This window comes from Podarcis pityusensis (assembly GCF_964106645.2).
Source record: "Podarcis pityusensis genome assembly, chromosome: 2".
Lineage (NCBI taxonomy): Eukaryota > Metazoa > Chordata > Lepidosauria > Squamata > Lacertidae > Podarcis > Podarcis pityusensis.
The window spans coordinates 54,331,283-54,357,587 of record NC_138029.1 but is presented as its reverse complement, the minus strand read 5'-3'; the positions used below and the strand labels follow the sequence as shown (position 1 = coordinate 54,357,587).

The following is a 26,305-nucleotide window of genomic DNA, read 5'->3' as shown; positions in this document are numbered from 1 at the left end:
GGGCCTGGAAGAGGAGGAGAGCGGGCATGCGTCTCGACGCGAGTGTAATTTGGGGATTCTTCTTTTTATTCCCCCAAGAGCTCGTGGTGGTGCGCATAGTTCTCCCTCCCCCCCCCCCATTTCAACCCCCATAACCTTGTGAGGCGGGTTAGGCTGGCCCAAGGTCACCCAGTGAGCTGCTTGGCCAAATGGGGATTCGAACCCTCGGCTCAGCAATCTTTGTGCCTCTTGGCTATGATAATGTCATTGCACCACAGCTGCTCTCATGGACTTGTGGAGTCAGCCTCACCCCTTCACTATAGAGGCAGTGGGGCATGGAAGTAGCCTTACCCAGCTTAGCATTGCAGCCAGCTAAGTCCTGGTAACTTTGTGGATAGTGTTAAAAAATAGTATTTGCCCTCACAGGTAGAAATTCCTCGTTATTTTATTAGTGTGTGTGAAGACCAGCTGCAGGTGGGGAGAGTGTCGTTTGCAGGCTTCCCACAGGAATCTGGTTGGCTACTGAGAATAGGATGCTGAACTAGATGAGCCACTGGCCTGATCCAGGACTCTTATTGAGTTTTTGTAATAGAATGACATGACCCAGCATCCTGCACTTTCTTGATTGGCCCCTGGAGGAAACTATCCATCATAGCTGGGCTGGGCTGCTTTGATTAGCAGATTCCAGAAATGGTGCCATTCCACCCACACCCAGCTGCTGGTGTTTCTTTAAGAGGTCCAGACCGGGAGGGTGAACCTACTTTTGTCTTTTTAAGGTCAGGTGCAGAAGCATCTTAAGGCCTGCACCACTGTGCTGTTTTCCAGGCAGCAATTTTCATCATCATGCAAGGTTTCCAGGCTTCTAGTTAGGCCACTTGAGCAGAGCTAGACTGGGCAGCACAGGGACAGACTGGTATGTACCTGCTTTTAGAAGCCTGGCTGTTTGGGAGATTTGTTCTCGACTTAGACCAAACATGGTAGGCGTCACAGGTAGAACAGCTATAGATTATCAAGGTGTGGTGTATCCATAATATAAGTTGCTACAAGTATTGTACATAAGGCCAATTCTGAACTTTATGATGCACTTTCTAGAAGAATAACACTTTATTGAAAAGTGGAATTCACATTAGGCAGTATTAAAATTCTGTAAGAACAAAGCATTACTCTTGTGTCTCTTCTACTTATAGTACAAGTGTTTGCCTGCAGTTTTGCAACCTAGGGGCCTAATATTGCAGTTAGAATGCAGTTCCATTTGAGGCTCTGCAAGCAGTAATAATGGAATATTTGATTTATAATATGGGGGGAAAGAAAAACATCCTTAGTTCACAAGAAGTTATCCAATGGTTTATTTACTTTTACATTTTCTAGCTCTAATCTCGTAGGTGGAAACTTAAGTGAAAATCTAAGTTGAGAGTGGATTATTTAGCAAATCTAATTTTATACACCCCCCAATTAATAAAACCACTATAGTTATGCTTGCTTCAGTGGTATATATAATAAAATTGGAATACTGTAATACCACACGGCCATTAGATAAGTCTGGCACACAAATAAAGTAAACCAGGGGTGCTCAAACTTTTTTCAAAGAGGGCCAGATTTGATGAAGTGAACATGTGTGAGGGCCGACCAAAGTTCTGGAGCTTTTCCCAGAATTTCCCCCCAGGAAATAAACTGCCACAGAAGCTGAATTAAATCGACCAGTGGGCCAGATTAGGCCCCCGAAACTGACTTTGGACATGCCTGAATTAAACAATCCATATTGTCAGTAGGGACGCGGGTGGCACTGTGGGTAAAACCTCAGTGCCTAGGGCTTGCCAATCGCATGGTCGGCGGTTCAAATCCCTGCGGCGGGGTGAGCTCCCGTCGTTCGGTCCCAGCTCCTGCCCACCTAGCAGTTCGAAAGCACCCCTAAGTGCAAGTAGATAAATAGGTACCGCTTTCTAGCGGGAAGGTAAACGGCGTTTCCGTGTGCTGCACTGGCTCGCCAGAGCAGCTTCGTCACGTTGGCCACATGACCCGGAAGTGTCTCCGGACAGCGCTGGCCCCCAGCCTCTTAAGTGAGATGGGCGCACAACCCTAGAGTCGGACACGACTGGCCCGTACGGGCAGGGGTACCTTTACCTTTACCTTTATTGTCAGTAGAGAGGCATGTGGCAGAGCTCATGTTTTGATTTCCTGAGTCCTAGGTTTAGCCCTGGCATCTGCAGTTAAAAGGATCTTAAGGGGTTAAAGGGCTAGGGAGGACATCTGCATATGATATCTGCTTCCAGTTAGAGCAGTAGATGATATTGGACTTGATGGTCAAATGGTCTGATTCACCAGAAAGCATCACATTTCAATCAGTTGTGAGTCAGCAATCGTACCACACACACCACCTTATTCCTCCATATTCAGAATATTGCTTAAAGTTCCCATCTGCTGGAGAATCCTCCCCATCCAATGTCCCCTTTGTTTCCACAGCAGGGTGAAAAAATACTTTTTTTCTTTTCAGTGGGCATCATTTTGGACAGCCTTAGTCCCTTCTTTTCTTCAAAATATCCTACTGCTCAAACTCAAGTATTCCAGCACTGTTCTTTCTAACACACTGGAATGCACGTGAAATAAATCTTACCTGCTGCTCTGAAATCTGCTGTGTTTAATAATGATTTTTTTATTATTGTGGATTTCTTTTTACTGTGTTTTTGTATGTGCTACTCTGAATAAATGAGGTGGACAAGAAAGAGTATGTTTGAGGGTGTTCCATTATTCCTGGGGTATGAAGGAGCAGACCCACACAAGAGTCCAGCAGCAAATGATCCAATATGGAAGCCATCGGGTGAGAAAAGCTGGTGATGATGATAATAATTAAGAATATAACTTTTCCCAAGGTCCAGGAGGAGGGCAAGGGTCTGCACTTATTGGTGCATGGAGGTTGCATGGTGATGCAGGACAATATGAAGTATCAGAGGAAACACTGACATTTTGAGCTGCTTAGAAGCAGGGAGCATATTTGACCAGCTGAGAAAACTGATGTCTTCCTTACAGCAGCACTTGAGAGCAGGGAGCTGTCCCCAGTAAACCTAATAATGAATGGTGCTGAAAAGAGTAAGGAGCTCTCTGAACTTCACTTACGCCACGACACTGTGTCCTGTTGGAGTGCAGCAAGATGAGAACTGGTAGTGTGGTTTAGCTTTCCCCTCTCTTCTTATGTTTGATTTTGCTCTGCACTTGTTATGCATTCAGTCTAGATTACTACAGTGTAACAGTAAATGTATCCTATGTTCACTGAGTGTTTATTTTGCCTTACTTGAATTTACTGATACGCTAAATGTTTATTTAAAAGTGTATCAGTAAATTCAAAGCACGATATGTTACAAAACATGATATGATAATGTTTGTGTTTATTGTGAGCCACTTTGGGCAAAGTGTAAAAGTGGCTTATAATTTGACTATATTTAAGGACATAGGAAGCTGCCTTATAGCAAGTCCGACCATCTAGCTCAGTACTGTCCGTATTAACTGGCAGCAGATCTCCAAGGGTTTCAGGCTTTTCTCAAACTTACCTGGGCACACCAGGGCCTGGGACCTTCTGCATACAAAGGATGTGCACCATCACTGAAGCAAAACCTTCTCATATAAATCCCAATTTACAGATACAGACCAGGGTGGCAATTGCTCAGTGATGCACCATTTGCTTACCACCTTGTACTAGTGATCTTCTTGCACCCAAACAAAGGCATGCAGCAGCAGGACCCCACAGGTACACACTACTTTCACAACTGTTACCTACTTTCCAACAGGTATACTCTCAGTCAAAATTACAGTAAGATTTTCGCTGGTGGTTAATTGGATATTCCTTAGGAAAACAACATTTCTGCAACAATCCCCTTGTGTACGATTACATTATATAGCCAAAGGTTTCAGTACCCGTGTTTCTGGTGAAATGTTGAAAGGCAATCTTTGAAGCAGGATCTAGTCACTGCAGGCTGTCAGGAAGGAAAGGATGCTGCTTAGCAGCTACTTTCCTTAAATTGCTAAATCTTTGGAGGACCTTTCTGCTCTGTGGCCACTCCTTATCTCAGCTTCTCCTACAGATTGCACCCTGGTAAGCTATAACAGTAAATAGCAGGCGTAGGGCCAGCACAATGCAGTATTCATTCCCTTTTAATGGTTACAAAGTGGATAGCCAGTCTGCTAAGTGTCCCTGCCTTTATCCAAGCCAAGTATGTGTGCCAAGGAACCAGATGCCCATATTAGAAAAATAACTTCTATGGCTGGGCATCTGGACTATTAACTGCTGGCCAAAACAAACCCAGAAATCTATGCACATACCTGAACTCGAATAATCATTTGAGGAGTTTTGGAGTACTTTAGACTTTTATTTCAATGGGTATCAACAAGGTAAGTTGAGCAAAGACTGAATATAATAGCAATAATTGTTAAAGGCTTTGTCCTGGATATGCATATTGGCAAATTGTATCAGTAATAAACTGAAGCTGCTTCACACAGTATATCCTGCAGCAGCAGCATCTCTCTGTAGTGTGGTTGCCTGTATGTAATGCAGCAGTCATTCTCCATTTTAATAAATTATTTTACTTATTTTCCTTTGAAGTGTATTGAGTTAATGTCCCCCCTTTTCAAATGATGTGAATGAGGTTTTGCTCCACTGAAAGGTTTGTCCTATAACAAGATTTGTCCTTCAAGGACCCAATTATGTTTGAATAGTGATAGCAGAGTTGTTGTAGAAACAAGGATATCATTGGAGCAGTACTAACTGGAGAGGGGGCATAGCTCCTGTTGCTCATGGGGGCAGGGGAAGAGACAATTGTGTAGGCCCTATGAGAGCCAGTTATTCTGAAGACAAGAAGGTGATCCTGAAAAGCCAATAGGGATCACAGGTGCTTAATGGGGACTGCCTTGCCCTATACGTGCCCACTCAACTGGTTTAATCTGCAGAACTTGCACTCATAGAATCATAGAATCATAGAGTTGGAAGAGACCACAAGGGCCATCGAGTCCAACCCCCTGCCAATCAGGAAACACCATCAGAGCACTCCTGACATATGGTTGTCAAGCCTCTGCTTAAAGACCTCCAAAGAAGGAGACTCCACCACACTCCTTGGCAGCAAATTCCACTGTCGAACAGCTCTTACTGTCAGGAAGTTCTTCCTAATGTTTAGGTGGAATCTTCTTTCTTGTAGTTTGGATCCATTGCTCCGTGTCCGCTTCTCTGGAGCAGCAGAAAACAACCTTTCTCCCTCCTCTATGTGACATCCTTTTATTGGCACTGTTATTGGTGTGACATGATACTTCACAGTTGTAAGAAATCAATCTTTTAGTGTAGCAGCAGCTACACTTTGAAACTTCCTGCTTATTGCCATCAGGGCAAGCACCTTTTTGGCACTTGCTTAAAATATTTTTGGTTTAGACAAGCCTATCCAGACATGATGTGTTTTAATATTTTCTCCTGTTTATTTCAATTATCCTTAAATGTTTTCAGTGTTCCTTGTAAAGTAAACAAACCAACAGAATACCTAGCAGGAAACACTGTGGTATCAGTGCCTCAACTCAACAGGGAAAAGGAAATCAGGAGCAAAACTGGGCCATTTGGAAACAAAGAGAGAGCTACCTTTATTTTGTTCAGTGACAGACTAGAAGCAAGAGTTGTCTGATTCTAGGCTGCTGCTGCTTCTCTCTTCAGGGACAGACTGCAATCAATTTTTCACTGCAAACTGCCACCATTCCTTCACTGTGACTTGGGGTGTCTGCAGCTGTGGCAGAAATCTGATATGTGCAGTTTTTTATGGCAAGTTTGGTACCTCTTGAGCAAAGTACCAGGTGGTGTGTTTGGTTTTAAAATTAAAGGCATGATAAAGCTTCAGGTTACGTTTCAGCTTGCCAGACAAAGCTATCCTATTTTCCTTCAGTATATCTATAATATTCTTTATCCATTCAGTTCCCTCCTGATATTCTTGGCTTATGCGTAATCACCCTGCATGAGACAACTCTCCCTCTTTTCTCAGGTTGACTGCAATGTTGGATAACAGGTCTGGCATGGAGAGGCACTTGAGGAATTTGCAAAAAAACAAAAACAAACAAACCCAAAAAAACAAACAAACTCCACTTGCCTCTAATGAAAGGAAAGGGTTTGAGGTCCTTGAATTTTTTTCCTTGAATCTGAGCCTGGCAAAAGGTGGTGGGAACAGCAGTGAGAGAGTGCCAGGAGAAGAGATGAGGAACAGCTTTAGCCCTAGGGTAGGGTTACTGGGCACCCCAATCTCAGCAGTAGCAAAATTCCAGGGGTCTTGGCACTTAACCAGGGTTTGTGTTCTTTGGAATGAGGCACAGTGGAGACTGCAGTGTCTTTAAGATATATGGTTTATTTACACATATGTACACCTCGGTTTGAAATGGAGGAAGTGCAGAACCCTACACTCCAGTAGTGTCTCTTGTTGCTCTCCTTATAGCTTCTGCCCAGCCAGTCCCTTCTCTCCCAGCCAGTCCTGCATTGAGGCCTCCCCACCTTCTTAGAAACCTCTGCTTTAAAAGGACACATTTTTTTCCTGTGGTGACATCACACCCCATTACCCAGGACCTCCCAGTTTATATCATGGTACACTGAAATTCTGAACCTGCTTCCTCATCCCCTCATGGGTGGAGGGACTCACACTCCTCTGTTACAGGGTAAATGCTTGTGTCAGTTGCCCATTACCTTCCTTTGTACTAACTACATGGTGGTTCTTCTCCCCAGGCAATCCCCTGGCCAAGAAACTGATTCAGCCTGCATTTTTACACTTCTAAGCTGTCTCGCACCTGGGCGAAGACTTAAAGCATTTTGGAATCTCCTGCATTTACTAACTCTAGAAATTAGGGAGATGGCAATCTCGTACCCAGGATCCCCAATTCATAACAGTAGAACTCCACCTTCCAGAACCCTTTGGGTTTTGTAGCTCAGCAGGCTCCTAATCAGAACACTGCTAGGGTACTAAGATGAAGGGAGGGAAGGTACAAAGCTCCCTTCTCTCCTTTCTCCCTTTACTCCCAGTAGCAATGCTACTGCCATTGCTTGCCAGGTTTGCAAAGGAGGAAGTTTGGGGAGTGTATGATAGGGTGTGATTTTGGGACAGGGAGGACTGATGGGACACGGTGCATCATTTTCCCAAGCCTTGGGTTGCTCAGAAAATAATCCAGATTATGCTCTTTAAAAAAAAAGGAAAGAGACTTGTATCATGTACAGTGGTACCTCTGGTTACGTACTTAATTCGTTCCGGAGGTCTGTTCTTAACCTGAAACTGTTCTTAACCTGAGACACGACTTTAGCTAATGGAGCCTCCCACTGCTGCCGCGCCGCAGCCACACGATTTCTGTTCTCATCCTGAAGTAAAGTTCTTAGCCTGAAGCACTATTTCTGGGTTAGCGGAGTCTGTAACCTGAAGTGTATGTAACCCGAGGTACCACCGTATCTAGGGAGAGCAGAGTTTGCCAATCACTAACCCTAAATTTTGGTTTTAAAAGTGAAATGCTTTAAATTGGTCCCTTAAAAAATTGAAACAAGTGTCTTTTATCAATTGAACAAAGAAATCCCACTCCCCTGTAAAATCTACTTTGGAAGTAAAAATGTTGAAGATACTTGACAGAAATCCAATTTGCTAGAAAGAAGTTAAAGATGCTTAATTGGCTGTCTGATTGAGAGCTGATAAGCAGTAATTTTCTTTGAAACTATGGTAACTAAGGGCTGGTTCATATTTATCTTTTGTCACTTGGGCCTAATTCATACATCTCCTTAGGCTTCTAATATGTATGTTTAAGAGATCACATTAAGGGAATGCTATAAAAGAAAGTTCACAGATCACAGGAGTAGTGTATGTGCACAAACAGCACAGCAGATGACAAGCAAACCTGCAAAATCCTGCAGTCAATTTCTGTGAGGAGAAGGGGAAATAATCAGCAACAGGACATGAAAACTCTTGCACAAGCTACACAAAGACAGGAGAAAACAGATTCAATGCAGATCAGAATGACATCCAAATGTACATGTTTGTCAGCACTGCATTAATTTCAATGGGATGTGCACTCTCAATGTAGATTGCTACCACCAGATGCTACACATGTTCATCAGCATTACTGGATGGTGCAATCCATATGGTAAGCTGCTCAAGGCATCACATTATTTCTGCAGGAAAGGATTGCCCACCTATTTAAAAGGCAAACCAGAAGATAGACCCTCTATCTGAAGCCTTCAGGAATATTGCATACATGGACTAGCAATACAATATACCTTAAGGCTGGCCAAACATGCCTTGTGAAAAGGATTTATTTGAAACAGTGTTCACTGCAAATCAGAAGAAGCAACCTGACAAATCCTTCCCAAGGAAGAAACCTTATCTTATTTTCATCTTCGCATCAACGTTAATTGTACATTAACACAGTGTACTACTGACACAGTGCAGTATAAAACTCTGCCCAGTTCACCTTGACCCAATAATAGCCATTATAGCTTAAAGGATTTATTAGGTTATCATGTCATCTCACATTCAGGGATTTTGTAATATGAAAATTACTGACATGGCAAGCCATAAGTATCCTTCTGGAGGTGTTCCACCTCATAAACCCCAAGACAGAAATTTCACATGCCACAAAATTCATATTAAGAGTGCAGTGAAAATCAGCCAGCAGGTTCTCAAAGCAGGGATTCTCACACTGGCTATAACCCTACGCAGGAACATATTCTGTTGACATTTACACTTGAGTCAATTTCATCTCAATATCATCAGTATCAGTTCCTCAATTAACACCAAAAAAGAACTATTCTGTTGCAGGGATCACCAAATTTTCAAGATTAGGGTTCATTACATTTTAAACTGTGCAGATGAAACAGCTACAGGAGGCACAGATTTCTCTCTCCCTGGCACTCTTTGACATGACAAGCTGCACTACCTGGAATTCTCTCTTCTGTGGATATGGGAGGATATTGTGGATATTGGGATATGGGAGTCCTAATTCTAAAAGGGATGTTAGAAAGATATACTTTCATTCATTTATAAAGCTGCATGAGTTATTAGGGCTAAGATTTATTAATCCTGCATATCTTACAAAACCCTTCATTAGGTTTTCATCAGTTTATTGAGTTCAGGTGCATATGTAAACAACCGTACAATCATGCTGCAAAAACCTACTGTTCCTGCCTAGGAATTCCCATTAAGAACAGAAAGTCACTGCAATCAGTGTCATAAAATCAACAGCTGAAGAGCTCATATGTGAAAGAAAGTAACCAAGGGTCAAACTAGCTCACAAATGCCTGCCCACTGCTCGCCTACACAGGGTTTATTCATGTACATAAGTATGCTGCCTAAATTATGCTGAAGTCAATATAATTCATTCAGCCTTATAGTTTGTAGGACTGTTGTCCATGTCAGTGGAAGAACAAATAGTACATTCTTGTGAAGTGAGGCACAATTGCTTATTTTGCAAGAATAGCATTGTTGTTTATGAGATTTTTTTGTCTACTTACCCCTAGACTGAATTGTTCTAAAACATTTCACTTCTCATCATTGGGTATTATCTGTCAATTCTATGTGGTTTCCCATTTTGTAGCCTGCATAATCCAGTTGATTCAGCTCCAGAGAAACAACTTTCATTGACTACTACAGGCTTAGTATCAAGCCTCCATATGACTTGGATGCTGCCGTGATCTGTTATGCAACATGCATTGTGCTGATTCGTGACATTCTTCTATTCTGAAATCTCTAAAATCAAGGAACAAGCCTTTACAACAACTAAAAGCATTAGCAGTCCTGAACACAAATGCATTTGCAGATTAAAATTCACAAAAGGTCAGCATGTCACTGTTGTCCAACCTCCCCAGGTATCTACCATGTCCTATTCTTTGGCATATCTTGAAGAGTGGAGGCACTTTTCACTCCAGTGGTTTTTACCTTCATTTAGATTTAAGAGCCTTTGTGCATTATCTTGCATAAGGCTAAAAGTGTGCAATAAAATTACTATGATAACTTCCTGTTCGACACATGCAAAAAGCTTCAGCTTTATCCTTTTCAGAAAAGGATGAATTGCCTCAACTTAACCACTTTTAAATTTCCATATTCACAATCCATTTACTAATTGGTGGAATAAATCAGATTGAACGTTACAAAGGAAGATAATTCTAGATTGGCAAACATTGTTATTTATTCTTGCTATTTATGTCCTGTTACCACTAAATACTGTACTTCTGTATTTCAAGGTCTTGATTTTAACCTTTTAACAAAATCGCTTTCTGTCCTCTGAATTGTGACAGCTCCTTTCAGCCTGCAAGAATTCAGTTGCCACTGAGAGAATCAAACTGGGACCCTATGAACACTTACCTAGGAATAAGCTCCACAGAACACAGTAGGACTTACTTCAGAGTAAAAATGCATATTAAATATTATTTTCTTTTTAACAGCAGCTCTTGGTACCTAATATTAAATTTGGGAGGGACTATTTCCAGTCCAAGACCCATAGCACTGTGACCCATATTAGACCTTTCCTATTAATCAATCTGCAAAGATTAAGAATTACATATCCATTTATTTAATGGACTTACAGAATGCTTTTCAGACCCAAAGCAGTTTACAACATACCCAATAAAAATTGGCAAAAGGGTACTTGAAGTGGGGTAGGCAGTTTTCATTGATGGTGGGACACTAGCTGTCATTTTAAATCAAAATGGTGGTCAGAAATGTGATTTTGGCATGTCTTTGGCCAATTTTTGTCATGATGGGTCCAAACTGCTGGTTGCAAACTTGGCATAAGGATTCCTGAGGTGGAGGCAGTGGTTTTTGTCAAGGTTGGGATACTGGCTGCCATTTTAAATTAAGATGGCAGACCAAAACGTGACTTTGGTATTACTTCCCCATTTTTGGTGTGACAGTTCAAACCTGAACCAATTTGGATGCCTCTGGAGAATAGTATTACCCAATCTGCCATGAAGGTTCCCAATGGAGGAGGCAGTTTTCATATATAGTTGGACACCAGTCACCATGTTGAATCAAGATGGCAAAACAAATAAACCATAAATAAACATTAGCACACACACAAATTGAATTGGGTCTGGGTCAGGTGTTTCCTGTGGGGTGTATGTACACAGCCCCAAAAGTCACAAATTACACAATCTATATGGAAATCATATTGGTTTTGTTTGTTTGTTTGAATTCCTGGGCTGCACTGTCCACTCCCCAATAGTAAAAAAACATTTGAGTCAGATCACAATATTTTCTATAGCCCAAGTGATATTCACCCATGAAATATGTCTTAAAGGGCCATTTTAAAGTACTGAGGGACTGGAGTTCCCTCGATCTCACTCAGGTTCACAGTTCACAGCTGTGAGGCCACTACCAAAATATACATTTGTTGGAGAGAAGTGTGTTGTGGCAGGGAGGGTTTATAGTGGCAGAGGCCTCTTCTTTAAGGTCTATATACTTTAAGGCAGGAACACTGCTTTAAGGAGGCCTGTAAATTGTATTCCTGACACCTCTGCTACTACAGGGCTTCCTTTTGAGGAAGACTGGTAGGTGAAGCAGCAATAGTTCCATCTTGAAGGATTGGGTAGTTGCATAGTTAGGAACACCCACTGCTTTCAAGCAGCGGGGGGGGGGGGGGATGGAATTTCCAATGTCTTGCAGCTCAGTTCTTTGCAACAATGATGGAGATCTCATATTTAAGTCCTGGATGCCCTAGCCTGGACACTCATGCAGAGAGGATTGCCCAATGCTACCAGAAAGCCACATAAATGGAGCTCCTAGCAATTCTTTTCCTACCAGTCCTCCTGTTTGTAAGGGGAACTTTTGAGAAAGGGTGGAGCAATGGGCATTTCCTATGGGTGTATCAATATCATATACCAGTGTTTTTCAAACTTGGGTGCCCAGCTGTTGTTGGTCTACAACTCTCATCATCCCTAGCTAGCAGGACCAGTGGTCAGAGATGATGGGGGTTGTAGTCTAACAACAGCTGGGCATCCAAGTTTGAAAAACACTGTCATAGACTTTTGAAAAGAATTTAGTTTTTCTGAGTGTTCTCTAATTGCTACAAAAAACCCCCACTAAGTCCAAATAAATAACAAGCAAATCCACCAGCAGCTTACTGTTTTCATGTCTTATTTGATGCTTGCTGGCAAACTTTCAAGGTAAATGCAACAGCTGCACACAGGCAGGCATATCCAAGGTACTAGGAAGCTACTGAATCAATTACTCTTCCTTGCAGAACCCACTATCAGGTGTTGAAACACCATGAATTAACTTTGTCACATAATAACAGTCGTCCACCCACCCACCCCCCCGCATTATCCATGGGCAATACTTACAGACTGCAACAGTTACATTTTTATTCAAGTCAACAGAAAACATTTGCTAGATGAACAAATTTCAAGTTCCTGAACATTAGCAGTTTTACTATATAAAGTAGCACCATTGAAGGCTAATGATATTTGCTAAACCTTTAAAACTGTGTAGGCACACTTGTAACGCATTATCTTCCCTGACTTCCATGGGACATGAAGTCCAATACAAGAGACAGGCCAGAGTAGTAATGCAACCAGGGAGTTGCTGCATGACATTGAACTGCCTGTTCCCAATCCTGGCAATTGGGGCAGAGCCTGCTGGCTGAAGGCTGTGTTGCCGCCAAGTTGCAATCTCTCTCTTCCTTTCTCTCATGGGTGCTGGGACCCACAATGCCAACATTATGCTCAGCTATCCCAGCACAGCAGTTCAAAAGAGCATGAACCATAGATCAAATTAAGTGCAAATACCCCAGCTGAAATGGCTTGTAGATAATCATGTCCCGAGGCTTTAGGCAGCTTTTTTAGTACTCCTGCGAACTAATACCATGTAAGTAGATATATCCTGAAGATCCAAGTAATTTCACCTAATTGTCTGTTCTCATTCCAGGAGCATGTTAGCCTGAATGCCATTAGGCTGCGTTACATATGAACTTTAAGGCGTATGACATATGGCGGTGAGCAGGTGGTATTGTGGGAGAGGTATTAACTATGTATATATGAAATCACAACAGGAATAAATATTTAATTTCATGTGCTGGAAAGCAAAGTAAGGTCTTTCATGACAGTGGACTCTAATGCATATGTAAATTAATTAGAATTCCTGACAATCATTGCACCAATTATTATTTCATAAAGCAATGCAATCATTTTAAACCAATATTGACTCCCTCCCCCCCCCCCAAAGATGAAACTGTAGCTTTGAAAATGTAGCTGAGAACTGGGAAAGCTTTCACCCAGACAGAACAAGAATATTTTCAAAGTGAATTAAAAAGTGCAGATGTTAATAGCCCTAGTTTCTATTAACCATATTTGAATGAATCTAAAGGCACAAGTGTGCCAGAAATCCAACAAATCTGTGCCAGGAATGGAAGCAGTATCATGACATGAGGATTATATAGATAGTCAACTGAATTGGATGCTATTTTACTAAGACCTCCTTTTTAACAGGCATATAAAATCACATTAGAAAGTTCACCTTTAAATATGGTACTTCCCATGAATTTCCTAAGTACACACAGACGAATTCCCCATGTCCATTGCTGCTGTTTCTTGGGCCTGTTGGCATCAAAGGCAATAAACCGATTGGCTAGCTGTTAGACATACAAGAACCTTTCTCATGAATTTAAATCTAACCAGCATTACATTGAAAAACAGCAAAGATTTTGAGTTTAAACCAATATGATGGCCACGGTCAAATGCACTGCTTAAGGATCATTTACAAGATGCTGTCATGACAAACAGAAAAGAGTGTGCATGCACATACGCACATACATACGCACGCGCACACACATTGGGTGCAATGGCGGGTGGGATTGCCAAATTATTTTCCCTGGATGCCTGCCCACTTTCTATTCCCTTTTTAATTATTATTTTTTTAATTGGCCAAGCACACAAGGCTGAATGCACACAAGGTAAATGTGTACAAATTGTGTGTGTTCTGCATTTAACTGCTTGATCAGGTAGATTAATGAATTACAGTAGTACCTTGGTGTATGAACTTAATCAGTTCCAGAAGTCCATTCTTAAACCAAAGCATTCTTAAAGCAAGGCGTGCTTTTCCATAGCAGCAGGGGACTCAATTTACAAATGGAACACACTCAACAGGAAGCGAAACATCTTCTTATTCCAAGGCAAAGTTCAGAAACCAAAACACCTACTTCTGGGTTTGCAGTGTTCTTAATCCAAGTTGTTCATAAACTAAGCTGTTCTTAAACCAAGGTACCCCTGTACAAACCTTTTGACTGACTAAAAAATATTGCACCCTAGTGGTAACACCTGAGATATAATTCATTAAAACCCAATGGGGTATTGCCACCTTAATGTTGAAATAACAAAAGGAGCAAGACCTAGGTTCAAGAAATAGTTGGTGAAAGGGCTGGAGACTAATTTGTGCATGTTAGTTTTTACAGAAGTACTAAGCTTAGGCTTAGTATCGAAAGCATCTTGAAGGCACAAAACTTCCATCCAGAATGCTTATTAGTATTACTACTTGAGCAACACTTTCACAGCCCGTTCTAGGATTTTACTTTCCCCTCAGGGAATTAAACAGGGTTGCCCTACCATGTTAACACCTATCAGAACAGGTTCCTCTCTCCCAAACAAACTGATGATGATGAACATTAGAAAAGGATTGGTTAAATATTCTAATTATTATTCAGGAATAGGGATGGGTGAAAATTCCAATATTGGTTTTTCTAAGTTTTTCATTTTGCCAAAGTTCCATTCTGCACATTTCTACATTGGTTTGCATTAAAAACAAGTCCTCATGAAAATGTCAGCATTTTTGTGCAACTTTCTCCTATTATACACATTTTATATGCAGTTTTGGTTACCATACACATTTCTGCAAAGCAATAATCCCTAACATACTATATTTTTGTGCATCATTTTCACTAATATATGCATTTGCATGCATGCTTTGCCACAGTACATTCATTTTTGTGTACACATTACTTGGCTGGAGAACTGCATTGCAACATTTGGATAAGAACAGTAACTGTTTTGGTTCACAGATTACATATTACTATGGAAATATGAATTTGGCAAGTTTAAATGCAAACTGAATCAAGTATCTCCTTCATCCCTATATAGGACTATTTATCCCTATAAATCTTGGTTTTTTTACTATCAGGATTTCTGGGGTTCAACCTTGAATTTCTACTGAAGGAATAACAGTCAAACATGGAATATGACTTCGCTAATGTCATTACTGAAGACTGGGACATTTCATCTTATTTTTATAGAATCGGAAACAAGCTAGTGGGAACTTGGAAAATGGAAATTTCCTAGTAACAGAGACCAATGGCACGGCTGATCTTCAGTGAGTGTTCCAGAATCACACAGCATCTCATAATGTCAGGCACGAGGTTAGCAAAATTAGGGAGTCAAGTCACACAAAAGGAGACACAGTACTCCTCCTTCACGGATGAGAAGAAGAATGAGGGTCAGGACCTTCCAACAGCACAAGAAAAGAATCAGTTCATTGAATGCAAAGTAGGTACAGATTTTCTACCTCCCAAAGGTCATATGATAAATAGAACAACTTCACAGTCACAAGTTGCCTATGATAAACAGTGCCCAGTTAATGAACACTGTTATGGACTTGCCTTTACTTTGGCTCAGTGGATTTGTAGTCTAGGAGAGTGTATTTCAAAACTTCTATTAGATGGATCATTGTTCTGTGACATTTTGTTCATGGCTCTCTTCATTTGTGCTCATCCATTCCTGCATGTATGCATGGAAGCAAATGACCTCTCACAACAATGATTGCCCTGAATAGGTTTCCCCTTCCCACAATGAAGTTCCACTAAATCCTTTTCCCCCTAGCCAGCCCAAAAGTTTGCTTTGTGCTTTATACAGTCAACATCTATAAAGCATGGCTAGAATTAATGTTCTTTAAATATCATTTTGGCTATACCAAAGTCCTTCCCACCCCTCTCAGGTGTTTAAGTAGGGCAAGTGGGAATAAACACTGTCCCCCATCACCTTCCATGTATCTGCCTCTAAAGCAAGGATCTCACTAAACTGCTGGAGGCTCCCTGCATGGTTATAAGCAGGGGTAGGCAACTTAAAGCCCGGGGGCCGGATCTAGCCCAATCGCCTTCTCAATCCAGCCTACGGGCGGTCTGGGAATCAGTGTGTTTTTACATGAGTAGGATGTGTGCTTTTATTTAAAACGCATCCCTGGGTTATTTGTGGGCCATAGGAATCCGTTCATCCCCCCCCCCCAAAATATAGTCCGACCCACCACATGGTCTGAGGGATGGTGGACCGGCCCACGGCTGGAAAAGGTTGCTGACCCCTGGTTATAAGTGATGGAGAGAACCTCTTTGAGTACTGGAATCTAGACCCTGTTGGGGGAATTCTGCCACTGGTGGCTTTTACTGCCACTGCAGCATTGTGACCTGGTAACCATAAGGAAAAGGAAGAGAACCTCCAGCCCATGGGGCCTTCCTATTCACCCCACACCCTTCCATTCTCAACTGTTTTTAAGCCTAATGGTTAATGCTGTGATTGAGGGGAGGGGCAGTTACAGCTGGGACAATAAGGTTTAGTCTTCCTCTCCTGCAGGTTGTAACCTCCACCACCACCCCTCTACCCCATGCAGCAATTAGGCTTTTGAAAGCAGCTTGCATTGCTGCCAGTGTGTTTGTGGGGTAGTGGTAGCTGTAGGGGAGAGTGAGAAAGAAAAGGAAGAGAGAGTAAGGGGGAAGTGTGTGTGAAATGAGGAAGGTGAGAGAATGAAATAAAGGTGGGTGACAGAATAGCTATATATGGAGGGGCCTCCAGGCCCCACCCACATTTGACACTGGTCTTGCCCACTGTCGGCATGCTGGCCGCAACAGATTTCTCCCAAAGGAGTGTGGCCTTTGGAAGAAAACAAAGGTTTTCCACCTCTGCCCTAAGGGAACAATGAGAACAAAAAAGCAGTATGTATTGATGAAATTTCCCATGTTGATATAAACCAACCAGTCAATTCTTTGGTTTGAGGCTTCTGGTTTATTATAAAATAATCCACAGCTCCTCATATTTCATTATTGACTCAATCTAAGTGGGTGAAAAGGTGTAAGATTTTCAAAGAAAGCTTTAGTCAGAGATGGTACCTCATTACACATTCAGAAGAGAAATGAGAAATGTCAGGCTTCATGTTCTGCCTGCGCCAGGAATGGAGGTCTCCCTCGACATCATGGGGAGTTACAGATGGAGATAAACAAAGAATGATGGGGAAAGTCATTCTTTTAATTCCTCTGTAGGTGTGAGAGGAACTGGCTTTCACTCGCGGATTGCCCTGCGGTCTGGCACTTGCTTCCCTATGGAATGCGAGGGCAGGCAAAGGAATTGGGTGCATGGAGCACTCCGACTGCCACAACCACCCTCCCCAATCTGTTCCTGGAAGCAGAGGATACTCTGCTAATTAGGCTTTAATTGAAGTAAAGTACAGGTACGTGCTAGAGGCAATGAGAAGACAAACTGTGGAACATCTCGGCTACAAGGATTTAAAGGTTGGAATTGAGATAAGGTTTCATTTGGTGCCAGAGACAGTAGGGGGAGGGGAGCCTAGGGTTGCTTTTTCAAAGTTTTTCTTCTATATTTCTGATTTAGCAACCCTCCTCAGACTGCAAGGTTAAAATAAAACATAATATAAAAGTGAGGGTGGAAGAAACTGGATTAATATGAAATTTAACATCAAACTGGAACTGCATATGTGAGAGGAGCTGAATGGAGAGAGAGAGAAAGGGGGGGAAGTTTCACCCTTTGAAAGGACTATGTTGGAATATAGAACGAAACCATCCCCGCTCTCCATTATTTTCAAAGGAATGCAAAGGAGATTGAGACAATTTGGAATGTGATCTATTTGGAAAGATAACTGATTATAAATTTTCAGCTGAAAAGAGGAAAAGAGTCTGTCAGCTGCAAGGTCAGAGGTTTTCCTATTAATTGGTAGTTTGGAATCAGACCGCTCTTCCTAGGCTGAAAAAAAAAATGGTGAGGAAAATTTATTTGTTGGAACAGAGGGGTCTCTAACAAGCTCTTGAGTCACGGGACGAAGCGATGCAGAGGCGTTTTGGAAAACTGTGGGACAACTGCTTCCCCCGAGTCATGATGGGAAATATCAACAGTTGGAAGAATGAAGGACACGACACCATATATGGTTGGGACAACACCATGGGGGGAAAACTACCACACACAGGAAAGAACAATGAGACGCACCTAGTTTTTAGAGGAGGAAAACAAGAAAAAAAATATTCTGAATCAAATGTTGTACTAAACTATTTAATAAACTACTGGTATATCAGAAAAATATTTCAACCATGTAAAGTAAACAGCTGTACTGGCGGAGGAAGACGAGTGCGGGGGAGTGGACTGCCCCTGACAGCACAATCCCGATGGGGTGCCATTGCGGCTGCCCCCCACCCATGCTGGGCGTCACGCCCCTGCAGGCGGCATGCCCTGCCCCCAGGACACGTGCCATGCCTCTGCAGATGGCATGCCACGCCCCCAGGACGTGTGCCAGCCCCGCCCCTGCCTGCTCTCTGCCCCCCAGTGCCAGAGCATGAAGCTCTGCCACTGAACAGCAGCCAACAGTGGCATTAAGAACCATCATCACTGTCATTAACAAATGAAGAGAGACTTTAAGGTTCAAGTACTCTTCTAGACTTCTGTGAACCCCAGGAACTCATCAGTGCTAGGGTCAGAATTTATGAAGCTACTCATCAGTGCTAGGGTCAGAATTTATGAAGCTCCGTTGCTCACAATCACTGACATCACTTTCTTCGCTATCTTCATATAAGTTACCATCTTCGTTTCCATCCAAAGCATTGCTAATGCCACATTTTCTGAATGACTATACAGCGATTTCCTCCTTCACCGAGTGCCATGATGTTTTCACCCAGTCACAAACTTGAGTGGGCCTCTTCATTCGTCCAGTAGGTGTCAGATCATGATTCCCAGCAGCCATCCATTTCTTCCACTCTTCTCGCATAAAGACCTTAAATGGCTTGTTGATGGAAACGTCAAGAGGTTGCAACTGGCTGGTAAGACCTCCAGGAATTACAGCTAGATGAGTCTTCACTTATTTAAAGCACTTTTTTGTAGTTTCGCTAATAGGTGCTCTAAACTAGTCCAGTACTAATAAGGCAGGTTTTTTCAAAAGCCCTCCAGGACATTTGGACCACACTTTTTCAACCCATACTCTCATTCCATTTTTGTCCATCCATCCTTTCTCATGAACATGTACAACAACTCCTCTTGGAATCTCTTCTTTTGGAAATGTTTTCCTTTTGAAAATTAACATGGGTGGCAATTTGGTGCTGTCTGCACAGCTAGACAACACAACCATATAATGGGTTTTCTCATGTCCGGAGGTTTTCACGGCAATAGTTTTGGCACCTTTCAGATCAACGGTCCTATTAGATGGCACATCAAAAGTTAGCGGGACTCCATCCATATTCCCAATCTGGCCAATTTCAAACCCATTTCTCTTCCTAGCATCAATTACCAATTTATGAAAAGACAGAATCTTAGATTCATATTCTTCTGGCATTTTTGGTGCAATTCTAGTTTTGGTGCGCATAGCAAGGCCACATCGCTTCATAAATCTGTAGCTCCACGGTGGTGATCCAGTAAAATCGTGAATGCCTTTCTCTTCAGCAATGCATTTGGCTTCATATATTATCATTTTTGTAGAGACTGCAAAGCCCTTATTCCGGGGATTTGTGATCCATTCTTTCATGGCCATGTCCAACTGTGGCCACTTTGCAGCATTTCCACAAAAAGTGTGCTTACTTTTATCTGCTTTTTGCAGCTGATCCTCCTGTTTCCTCCACTCTCTTACCATTTTTTCAATTGGAGGTGGCCCAAAATGTCTCTCAGCTGCTCTGTTTCCATGCTCCTTAGCATATTTTACTACCTCTAGTTTAAAAGGAATCTTCTATGCTAGTCTTTTCTGCTTTATCATCCTCATATGTAGAATGTAGAATCCCTCCGCCCACGAGTGTCGTCCCAAGGGGGTGGCGCAAGCGTGAGTGCCCATCCCAATGGCGTGGCTGAGCATGGGGGCGGAGAGATTACACGGCTTCCACTGTGCTTGCTTTACACCCATGTAAGCGGCTCCTTTCCCACTTTGCTGCTTTAAAGCAAGCTGCGGAGGAGGGACAGACAGGACCCATGGCTCCTGTCCATCCCTCCTCCACGCAGCATTCGCTTCATAAAACGCACAGACATTTCCCCTTACTTTTTAGGAGGAAAAAAGTGTGTCTTATGGAGCGGAAAATACGGTACCTCACCTGAAACTTTATATATTACTTAATATATTAACATGAATTGAAAACATAAGATTGTAGTCATTGTATAAGGGATTATTATCTTGAAGGCAATGTAACTGAAATTATTAAAATTTTGAAATGGGGGGGGGAGAGGGAGCCATCAAATCTAGCTCATGAGGAGGCCACTTTAGCTAAATTGTATAATTTGGTACATGAATAATTGATTTTAATAATTGTATTAATTAGATAAAATTGGCATTGTTATAATGAGGCTGTTATTGGAACGATATTGGAAAATCACTAAAAATATTTATTTAAAAAGAGAGAGAGAAATGAGAAACGTCCACATTATGACAAGATCTTCCTTCCCAGATCAAGCTGTATTACCCATGTGGGATGGAGTGTCACAAAAAAAATCTTCAGATAGAAGAAAGAATGAAAGCATAATTTATTAGTGACTCAGATATTTGTATGCAGAGAAAGGAATTATAAACACACCAATGGGATGCAGGGATCCCTCCCTCCCTCCCTCCCTCCCTCCCATCAATGATCTACAACTGAAGCCATTACCAGAAGTATTCTTTCCTCTCTTTCATTTTGTTTTGCTGTGAATAGATGGATTTCAATTTATTTAAGGGCCCAATTTCCAGCTGACATAGGCTCTTCTATTGTAAAATCTAATTTTTGTATTATTATTTTTTAAAATCAAAATAGATCTCCAGTGTATATTTTATATTTCAGTTGATGCATCTCTCAACTTGCATCTCTCAGTTTTATTGCTCTTATAGGAGTGATTTTAATGAGTTTTCAATTTATCACGGTTTTGATATTAAGAAAACAAGCTGCCTTGAGCAACCAATGGGGTGGAAAGACAGAAAATAAGTTGTAACAAAAATAAATAAATATATAAATGGTATTTCATGGAACTGTTAATGATGTAGCATCTTTTCCCATAACATGCTCAACGTATCCTCAATTGCCCCAATCCAGCAGTTACCTTAGCCTCAGCAGAAGGCCTGCGTGTGCTGTTTCATGTACACATACCTATGGGATAACCAGCCACATACAACCAACATGCTTAAGTCTAATTAATGCATGAAGGGTTAAAGCCATAGAGGAAGCTGTCCTGCCAGGCTTGAACCAACATGACCTACTATATCCCATGACATGGAGAGAGAGGGAGGCTCTGTCTTCAGTTCACATCTGCTGATGTTGGATAATGCTGTACATGGGAAAGCCACATACAATACATAGGATGTTAGAATGTGGGTGCTCATATAATCCAGTCAGTGTGATCTCCATTAACACTGCACTATATAGATGAAAATAGGCTTTCCCATCTTTCCTGAACTGAGAATGGAACTGTATATCCTATTCTGCTGATAGTTATCCACATAACCACAGCTGCAAGTAAACATTGTCCTGGTTGGCACATAACACTAAGCCATGGTATGCTGAACAACCTGTAAGATGATCAAACATGTTTCTCCAAATATTGGTTTGTTTTCCAGCTGCTCTTGCCTCCTGCCTTTGTAATTTGTTGAGTGTCTAGGGTGGGGTAGCCAAACTATGGTTAAGGAATGGTGGTGGGTTCACATGCAACACTGAGCCATGATTAAAACAAATCCATGTTTGTAAGCTAGCAACAAATCATGGCTTCAGACTATGGTTTGATGGCAGTAAAGAACCAGCTAAGACCCTAAGCAGGGTTCACACTTAACACTAAGCCATAGTTTAATAAACCACAGTTGAATAAACTATGGCTTATAATCATGTGCAAACCAGGCCATTAACTCAAACAATGACGAGATTCATAGTAGTAGCAATGGTATACAGTGGTACCTCGGGTTAAGTACTTAATATGTTCCGGAGGTCCGTTCTTAACCTGAAACAGTTCTTCACCTGAAGCACCACTTTAGCTAATGGGGCCTCCTGCTGCCGCCGCGCCGCCGGAGCACGATTTCTGTTCTCATACTGAAGCAAAGTTCTTAACCTGAAGCACTATTTCTGGGTTAGCAGAGTACAGACAGGATCTGGTGATATATTCTGACAGCATTCTTATTCTCAAAATGAGACACCAAATCACTGTGTCAATTAACTGAGCCCATAATTCTTCCTCAGCCTCAATGCTTCATCTCTGAAATGGGAATAGTAGTGAATGAAGAGTTATTGCAACGTCAGATTAAAAACAGACATCTGCCAAAGCAAAACTAATTACCCTCCCAATTGAGACAGCAATAATGTTTATAACATTCCTAAAGAGGAATCATAAAATTCTAAATCTACATTGCCCGCCAGGAATATAAACTATAGGGAATAATAATTTATTCACAGGGTTGCTGCAAGGATTAATGAAACAAAGTAGATAATAAAAGTGCTATATAAATGAGGAGGGCTTTGCAGTTATTCAGGAGAGTATGCAAGACAAGCTTCCACAAGAGAGACAAATTCTCTTTGTAAATATATGTATAAATATTATCCCATTCCACTCAAGTTCTTTTCTAAGGTGCAATAAAAGTACATACTTGCTATTTGTCATCCTCCACAGAATGAGGTGCATCTATAAATCCTCACATTTGTATCCTAAGAAGGCATGCTGGACCAGAAAAAAAGCTCATCTATGGGAAGCTCACAACAAACAGAACATGAGCACAATAGCACTCGCCTGCTCATGATCCCCAGCAAATGATATTCAGATATATAATACTGGAATATATAGCCATTATGACCAGTAGCCCTCGATAGCCTTGCCTTCCACAAACTTGTGTAATACCCTTTTTAAAGCCATCCAAGTACATGACCACCACAACCTCTTGTGAGAGCAAATGCCATAGATCAAGTTATGCTCGGAGTAAAAAAGTATTTCCTTTTGTCTTTCCAACGTTCAACTTCACTGGGCAGCCCTGGGCCTTGCAATGTGAAAAAAATGCCTCTCTTCAATTTCCCTACACCATGCATGATTTTTATACACCTTTGGCATGTCCCCGCTTACTTGTCTTTTTTCTAAACGAAAAAGCCCCAAATGTTGCAACCTTTCCACATAGGGGAGTTCCTCTAGTCCCTTGATCATTTTGGTTGCCCTTCCTTTAAGGAGTACAGGATAGTGTAGATGGTTTATCTCCTTTTCTACTTTGATTGGGTTCTGAGATACTGATAACCAAGGCAGCCACTGATCTTCATAGCAGCTGACCAAGCAAGTCAGTTTTTCCCAATGCAATTCTGTTAACTACATCAGACGACATAAAGGTGTCCCCGCCTGATAGGCATACAACATTTAGGCATCTTTTTGGTTTAATGAACTATGCAGAATGGTACTTTTAAGCACACCATCTAAATTACTGCATACGTAATTATATAGAGTGTGTTTGCTTCCTGCTTTTTTCAGCTGGTTGTTGTGCTGCTGAAAGAAAGCATATAATCCTTGCTAATCAAGAGAATGAAATGTGGAATATTTCCAGTGGATCAAACAAGACTTTAATGTCTTTTAGAGGGGATAGTGCAAACCCCTGTCACACACACCCTTGCATCAGAACAGTAATTAGCTTAACTACTTATATAGCAAATAGGATTTGCTATTTGCAAATGCGCAAAGCCATATGCTGCCATGCCAGTGCATCTGAATGGCTGGAGCATAGGTTCCTTAGCACAAGCTTATCTTTTGCTTTCAAATTGCCCTTTCTAAGCACTTCCACAAATGAGGCTTTTTGCTTTCTCTATTTATTTGCCAACCACACTGATACTGCAAAATGGAGGAATAGAATAAATTGCTTCATGCTTTCTTTGACCTCAGATCTAGGATGCTTTTCTACTCTCTTACCAGCATGCTGCTAACCCGACCCCTTTTAAAGCAATACGGCTTAGTAAGTGCACAGGCAGGGAAATGTATGTGGCAGTTTGCATGATTTAAATTCTGGCATCCTGTTCCTAAGTGTCTACAGTGGATGCAATGCAGCCAGGAGGATGTAATATGCAGGGATGTGGCCCTGGAGGCAACAAGGTGGAGTAAAAAGGAGTGAACCAGCAGTAAATCACACAAAGTAAGTGGAGTTAACTCTTTATTAGGAGGGGGGGAAACACGATCTGCACAGGAGTGTTAAGCCTAATGAGCACAGCAATTCTTCTTAGGTCGGTCTTGCCCCCATGAATGATGCAGTTGCGGAGACTGAAGCTCCCCTCCTCTCCAGGATTTCCCCCAAGGTATCTGAGACTACACCTGTGTGGTGCTAATTTCTCCTCCACCCTCCTCATACCTCTCCTGGTTCTGGGAGACCGGGAGGGAGGGGAGCTTGTCACATCAGGAGCGGAAGACACCCATGCCTCTTCACCAGTCTGACTCATCTCTGCCTCTTGGCCTCCCTCATCCCACTCACCTGCTTCAGCTTCTGATTCTGAGCTGCTCTCTGCCACAGACTCCCCCTGCTCACGGAGCCCCGACACCTCCTCCCAGTCTTTTCCTTCTGACCACTCAATGTCATCCCACCACTGGTTCCTCCCACCATTCCTCTGCATCTAGCTGTCCCTGACAGCTAAGCAGTCAAATCCATTGGGCACACAACAGAATACACCTTGCGCTATATTATTTTTAGTTGATTGAGAAAGGTCACTTTTTTCAGAAATTCATAGACTAACCCAAGTTTTTACTGACTGATTTCTCTGTGAATTAATTTGGTTGGCCTTGCATTAGCCTGCTAAGACCCCACTCCCTCATCATAGGTCACACAGAAAGACAAAGATTTATTGATTTATTTTCTTACATTTACAGTAAGGTTACCAGATTTTTTCCCAATGAATCTGGGAACATTTTTCAACTTCAATGGATGTTGTCAGGGACTGATTTGTAAATCTAGGGACTGTCCCCAGGAAATGGGGGCGTCTGGTAATCTTAATTTATAGCCCATCTTTCTTATGTCACTGAACTCGAGGCAGCATACATGTGGTTCCCAGGTGGCCACCCATCCAAGCCTTGGCCAGACTAAGATCTGCTTAGCTTCAGCAAGGTGTTGCCCGAATGTGCCATACAGATGAGCTATGAACCACAGATAAATGGCTGTATCAGTATCGGTTGCCTTTTTCTTATCCCCATAAATATGCAGAAGAGCTGCATCTGCAGTAAGTAATTCAATTAGGGTTTTGTTGTTGTTGTTGTTCTGATTTATTAGAGTAGTAGTAACGGTGGTAGCTATATGAAAACATTAGCAAGTGTAAAGTTTTCTGAAAACATATTCAGGGAGAAGATGGATTGCTGATCACTTTTGTGGACAGCATAAAACTGTTGGCATGTAGTCAGTAGCGATGAAGTCAGAGAAGATGCATCGAACAACCTGAAGTGCTAGCAATAAGCCAATCTGAGTCCAGCAGCATTGGTCTTAATATAGCCAAATTCAATAAAGCTAAGTGGAATGCAGCCTATTTCAAGGTCATGCGCCTCCAACAAAATGGGACATAACTTTCTATAATATTACTACTCCACATATGGTGAAGAGCCATACCTCAGTTCTCGTGCTGATTCTGCATGAGGGAAAAAAACTTGCAACAAACAGGGAGACTGGACTACGAATTGTAACTCTTGGCACCTAAGATCTTTTATGTGAATGGGAAGAATGATTTCAGGAGGAGGGAGAGGAGCCAGCTGAAAGCAATAACCCAGCAGAGGAAGAGCTGGCAGTGACTATATAAGGCTCTCAGTACCCTCTTTACCTTTGTTGAGTTTTCAAGCTCATTTCCATTCAGTTCTGCTGCTCCAGCCCTGATCTGGAAGTAACATCCAACTTGTTTACATCCTGTTCTGACTCGGCTCCAGCCTCCACACCTCTATGCCCCACCCAGGGCAAAAAAATCTTAATGTCACATATATGCTCATGGTGTCTGAACTGGTGATAACTAGCCAGGAATGAAGCCTTGGGGTCTCAGTGGAGAATGAAGATGTTGACCCAGTATGTAGCAGCTGTGAAAAAGACAAATTCCATGCTAGGAATCATTAGGAAAGGAATTGAAAATAAAACTGCCAACGTTGTTATACAAATCTGTGGTATGATCACATTTGGAATAC

General features: G+C 41.9%; 1 protein-coding gene across 3 annotated transcripts in view; it reads right to left on the bottom strand.

Annotated features, from left to right (window-relative positions):
• The window catches only part of PPP2R2B (protein phosphatase 2 regulatory subunit Bbeta), a 250,394-nt gene that overhangs the window by 168,852 nt on the left and 55,237 nt on the right, over window positions 1-26,305 (bottom strand). The gene's annotated exons all lie outside the window — the stretch shown is intronic.